Here is a 6358-nt window from a genome sequence, read left to right on the forward strand (position 1 = left end):
AACCCGAAAGCTCTCCAATCATGTCCTTCAGGGTTTTTGTGGAGGCTTCATTAGGTAGGCATGATTGATGAACTCACTGACCACTGGCGACTGACTCAACCCCCAGCCCCTCTCCACCTTTACAGCACTTAGCATCATCTCCAATCACCTCATCTATTTATTCACTTATTTGTTCTGCTTATCTATTGTCTGCCTCCCACACTGTACCACTGGTGACTAGAACAGCGGCTGACACATAGTAGGTACTCAATAAAGACTTGTTTACAAAGGACTCAGCCCACGTGTTTGTTAAATGAGGGACCCATGAACCGATTAGCCACCATGAACTATAAATCTCAGGGTACCCACAGAGCAGGGAGTCTCCATGCTATATTTACAGCAGTTACTCATGGTTTCCAAAACAAGACACATGGACATGATTCATGAAAATCTCATTCTGAATCAAATGTTTGTGGGGAGAGGAGGGAGAAGAGGGGAAGAGGGCAAGCAGACTTTTGGCTAATGAGCAAAATGGGTCTTGAACAGCTCCAGGGCATCCACTGCTTGAATGACTGACTGGTTGCTTCTTTTGTTCGGCATTGCAGGTCTCTCTGCAGCTCTACTAATTCTATTCCAATTAGTCCAATTAGAAACAGGTCTATAGATTAATTGCCCAGATGTTTGATTTCATCAGAGGTCACATTGCATCTGCAGCCCAAGAAGATTAACACAGTTCTTGGCACACAGAGCTCTGATGGGGGGAAGGGATGACACTCAGCAAAACAGGTCTCAAGGGCAACTTCCAGAAGACTTACAGGAGTTTCAACAGCCCCTTTCCAAGAGGGAGACCTCAGGTCACCTGCCTTCTCCAGGCCCCTCAACCTGGGTCAGCCGGGGCAGTAGGGACATGAGATATGCTGGTGACGACAGCTTGGCATCTTCCATAGGACATGTAACGAATATCAACCACATGAAGTCACTCTAGGCCCACAGCATGGCTGGAGACGTGATAAATAGAAGCTGGGCGATGTGGCCACCACAAGGGCAAGCAGAGGGGAGGCTGGCACTGTGCCAGCTGATGGGGCCAGCAAAACAGAAACCAGCTCAGGGCCGCCAGCAATCAGTCCCCAAAATAATGTTTCGTCAGGATGGCTTGTGAGGCCTGGCTAGAACTCATCCACCCCAGTGGAGGGAAACGTATGGCTAATTCCAAGCAGGTTATCAAGTATACAAAGGTACCCAAGGACATAGCTGGCTGCAGTCTACCTATGGGCACAATGCCTGTGAGGAAGATCAAAAGTTACTGGTTTCCATTTTATCTCTTATTATGAGTAAATTAGGCCAAGTCATTGTGCCTCAAGTTTGTTAAGAGACGTGAATGGGATGTACCTATGTGGGAAGCTCTGTGCCGCACGGTGGAACCACCAGGGAAGCTTACAGAATGCCATTGCCAGGGTCCCACCTCCAGAGATTTGGATTTTATTGGACTTAGGGTTCCAGCCTAAGAATTGCAAATTTTTTAACTTCCTCAGGGCTTGAATGTGAAGCCAGGGTGAGAACCACTATCCTAACACGGCTGCAGATTGAGAGGCCCTGAGACCCAGCCTCCATCTCTACACATGGACACTCCTGGAAACTCCCATCACCCTCCAGACTCTTTTCAAGCCTAGAGGAAAGAGAAGGACCACTCACTGACTCTTGTCACAAAAGGATCCTTCCCAGGACAGATGGTATATTTCTATACAGGTTTTATTGAAATCTTCATAATTTTCTATAAAATCCTAATTACTTAAGCTAGAATTCTGAGATATCTAGCCACCTTGCTCATATATTTCTCCAGCAAATACTCACTGAGCACCTACTATGGGCCCAATGTTCTTGTTCTCATGAGGTTTTCATTCTGCTGGGGGAGACAGAATAAAATGTTGCAAATGTAACAATAAAATTTTAGAAATAGAATAATTTCATAAAACAAAAAGTATAATAAAAAATAAGACAGAGTGCTATGACATAGAGAGACAGGTGGGGGATGTAAGCTACTTCCGGAGGTCAGGGACAGTACTTTTGATGGAATAACATCTGAGCCAAGTCCTGAACACAGAGAAGCCAGCCATGTGACTGTCTGAGGGAAGAACATGTGGAAAAGCTCATCCTCAGTCCCGTTTGGGGCCCACTTCCACACCTCTACTGTCCCACGGGGTGTCACCAGCTCTTTGTATTCTGTACTTGTTCTATCAGAAGCACCATCTTCTGATCCAAAGCTACTACTTGCTCCAAGGACCCTCTCCTCCAAGAATTGTCCCATATCAGGTCCCTCCTCATTCTGGTCACTCACTACTTCACCTGAAAGGTCTGTGAATGCCCTTGGTAAACTGCAATGGGTATAAAAGCGTAAGACGTGATTATTACTATTCCTACCTCCTGAGCATCCTCTTGAATTTGTGTTGAATCATCTTGCCTCTGATTTTGTTGTTTCACCTAGGTACAACTGGTCTCCTCCCAGGGGACCGTCAGTCCTTCTGGGCATAAACTGGGTTTTCTGCTCCTCTGGTATCCCTAGTTGCTCCTAGAACAGAGCCAGGCATTCACTCATCGCCCCTGAACAGAGCTGTTTATAGAAGGATTTGACTAGGTTGGCAGTTCAGAGCTTGTTTGAATGAAAGAATTAATTTCACAGCCCCTGACCAGTGCTGTTTATAGAAGGATTTGACTAGGCTGGCAGTTCAATGCTTGTTTGAATGAAAGAATTAATTAGTCAGCCTTGCCTCAAAACCACACAGCCTTCATTCTATTTTGCACTAGCATTACCTCCATCTTATAGGTGAGGAAGCCAAGGCACAGAGAGATTAGGCAACTTGCCCCAGGTCACACAGCAGATAAGTGGCAGAGCTGAGATTCAAACTCAGGTCTGTCCCGTATCACATGCTGTACCACATCGCATGACACGGTCCTGAGAAGAATGGAGGTCAGTACTCCCATCCTCAACTTTTCAACAAAGAAACTAAAACTCATTAAAGAATTAACAGAGGTGGCCTGGTTCACAGATTGAGTTGGTGCCAAAGCCAGGGCAGTTATTCATGGCTGTGAATGCCAAGGCCTCTGGGCTCTCTGCTTTGCCATGTCTCTTGCAGAAAGGTCAAAATTCTGGTCAGGATTCAAAGTATCAGATCATCACCATGCCCTCTATCGAATTTTCGTGCTGCCAGGTTGCTGCTGACAAGAGGTGAAAATGTCTGATGAAATGGTCAGTGGGCAGAAGGCCAGAGGATTCAGTTTATTTATTTATTTCTATTAAAGTATAGTTGATTTACAGCATTGTGTTAATTTCTGGTGTACAGTATAGTGATTCAGATATATATACTTTTGATGTTCTTTTTCACTATAGGCCACTACAAAGTATTGAATATAGTTCCCTGTGCTATACAGTAGGTCCTTGTTGTTTATCTATCTTACGTATAGTAGTTAGTATTTGCAAATCCAAAACTCCCAATTTTTCCCTTCAGCCCTCCTTCTCCCCTACCCTGGTAACCATGTTAGTTTTCTATGTCTGTGAGTCTGTTTCTGTTTTGTAGATAAGTTCATTTATGTCTTTTTTTTTTTTTCAGATTCTACATATAAGTGATATCGCATGGTATTTTTCTTTCTCTTTCTGACTTACTTAGTATGATGATCTCCAGGTCCATCTATGTTGCTGCAAATGGCATTATTTCATTCTTTTTATGCCTGAGTAGTATTCCATTGTGTGTGTATATATATATATATATATCCCACGGCTTCTTTATCCAGTCATCTGTCAATGGACATTTAGGTTGTTTCCATGTCTTGGCTATTGTAAATAGTGCTGCTATGAACATTGGGGTGCATGTATCTTTTTTAATTAGAGCTTCCTCTGGATATGCCCAGGAATGGAATTGCTGGATGAGATGGTAAGTCTATTTTCAGTTTTTTTAGGAATCTCCATACTGTTTTCCATAGTGGCTACACCAACTACATTCCCACCAGCAGTGTAGGAGGGTTCCCTTTTCCCCATACCCTCTCCAGCATTTATCATTTGTGGACTTTTGAATGATGGCCATTCTGACTGGTGTGAGGTGATACCTCATTGTAGTTTTGATTTACATTTCTCTGATAATTAGTGATATTGAGCATTTTTTTCATGTATCTATTGTCCATTTGCATGTCTTCATTGGAGAAACGCTTGTTTATGTCTTCTGCCCATTTTTCATTGGGTCAGAGAATTCACTTTAAATAATATTTTCTTTCTATCTCTCTTCGTACTGCTCAAAGAGTGGAGATGAGGGAAGTCAGGAGTAAGAAGCTAACATCATCAAGCACCCTGAGCAAGTCACATCACCTCATCTGCAGTATGGGCTTAATGAAGAGTTGCCAGATTTAGCCAATGAAAATACAGGACACACACATAAATTTGAATTTCAGATAACGAGAAGATACTTTAGCATAAGAATGTCTTGTGCCATATTTGGGACATACTTTTATTGAAAACCCTAGCTTAATGAAACCTGCCTCCCGGGATTCTCATGAGGATGAAACAACACAGAGAAGGTCAAGGGCTCATCGGTACCCTTGGCTGAACCAGCAGCACGAGGTCTGTTCAAAGACTGCTTTTCGTCCTTTATAGAACAGTTGGCAACAGACCCTGCTCTGGACCCTCGCGTGGAATAGACAAATGGCCAGCCTGGATTATTGACTCATGGTTTAATAAGCACATTCACCTGGAGAAAACACCTCTTCCTTCAGTAAGTGAGGCTTTCTGCTCTCTCCTTGCCCCTAAGGAAAGCAGGGGGAAAGGGTAGAAACGAGTGGCCAAATGAGTGAAGTCCAGAAAAGTTCCTCATGAGAAACGATAATGGAAGAGATAACAGGATAGTAGTTTTGCAAATAGAAATAACTTGGCTGAGTACGAGGAGAAAATGAGATGGGGAGATTGTGGGAAAAGCAGGAGGGGAGCAGAGCCTGGGGAGCCCACGTGGAGAACATCTGTGGGAAAAATGTCAAGGGGGAAAGGTCTGTTCCACCCAAATCAGAACATGTGGGCACCTTGTAGGAGGCTCGGGGAGGAAGGGGGTGTTTGCCAAAGGTTCTCAGACAACCTTAGGCACAGCTGTGAAGCAAAGAAGTCTGTCTTCAACACCCTTTCCTCGGCCTTTGCGGCCACCTCTCTGCTCAGTGATCACCTCGCATCTCAGAGACATTGTTCTAGAAAAAGCACCACCTTCATCCCCCACCACCCTCCCAGGTGTGGCACTGGTCTGCTTGCCTGACCACGGTGCTCCTCCTCAGACCCCAACCCTTACTGACAAACTAAACACAGGACTGGAACATTCTTTCTAGGGATAATTCACATTTCAGTAACAGCTCCTGGGAACCCTCCTACACTGCTGGTGGGAATGTAAACTGGTACAGCCATTACAGAGAACAGTATGGAGGTTCCTTTAAAAACTAGAAATAGAGTTATCGTATGATTCAGCAATCCTATTTCTCAGCATATAACTGGAAAAGATGAAAACTCTAATTCAAAAAGATTCATGCACCTCAATCTTCACAGCAGCACTATTTAAAAGATATGGAAGTAACCTAAATGTCCATTGACAGATAAATAAATACACACACACACACACACACACACACACACACACAATGTCTCCTTTATCCATTCATCTGTCTATACACATATATACATCTATCTATACACAATGGAATCCTACTCAGCCATAAAAAAGAATGAAATAATGCCATTTGCAGCAACATGAATGGACCTAGAGATTAGCATAATAAGTGAAGTAAGTCAGAGAAAGACAAATATCATATGATATCACTTATATGTGTAATCTTTAAAAATGATACAAATGAACTTATACACAAAACAGAAACAGATTCACAGACATAGAAAACAAACTTACAGTTACCAAAGGGGAAAAGAGGGGAGGGGTAAATAAGGAGTTTGGATATACACATTACTATATATAAAATAGATAAACAACAAGGACCTACTGTATGGCACAGAGAACTATATTCAACATCTCGTAATAACCTATAGTGGAAAAGAATGAAAAAGAATATATATGTATGTATGTATGTATATACGTGTATATGTATACATATACACATACATACAACTGAATCACACTGCTTTACATCTGAAACATTGCAATTCAACTATATTTGGTTTAAAAAAAATACTTTCTGGAACATTCTTTTCTCTTCTCCCCTGCACTTTCCTCCTCATTTTTGTCTGATTCATCATTGCTTTAATTGGGGGAGGGAGAGCTTTTCATGGAGAAGAGAGGGCTAGTGTATGGCTGGGAGAAAATGAGATCCTTGTGTGTTTCTCCAAACACACTCCAATAGCAGGGGAGAT

The sequence above is a fragment of the Camelus ferus genome, chromosome 25 (genome assembly GCF_009834535.1).
Source record: "Camelus ferus isolate YT-003-E chromosome 25, BCGSAC_Cfer_1.0, whole genome shotgun sequence".
Classification (NCBI taxonomy): domain Eukaryota; kingdom Metazoa; phylum Chordata; class Mammalia; order Artiodactyla; family Camelidae; genus Camelus; species Camelus ferus.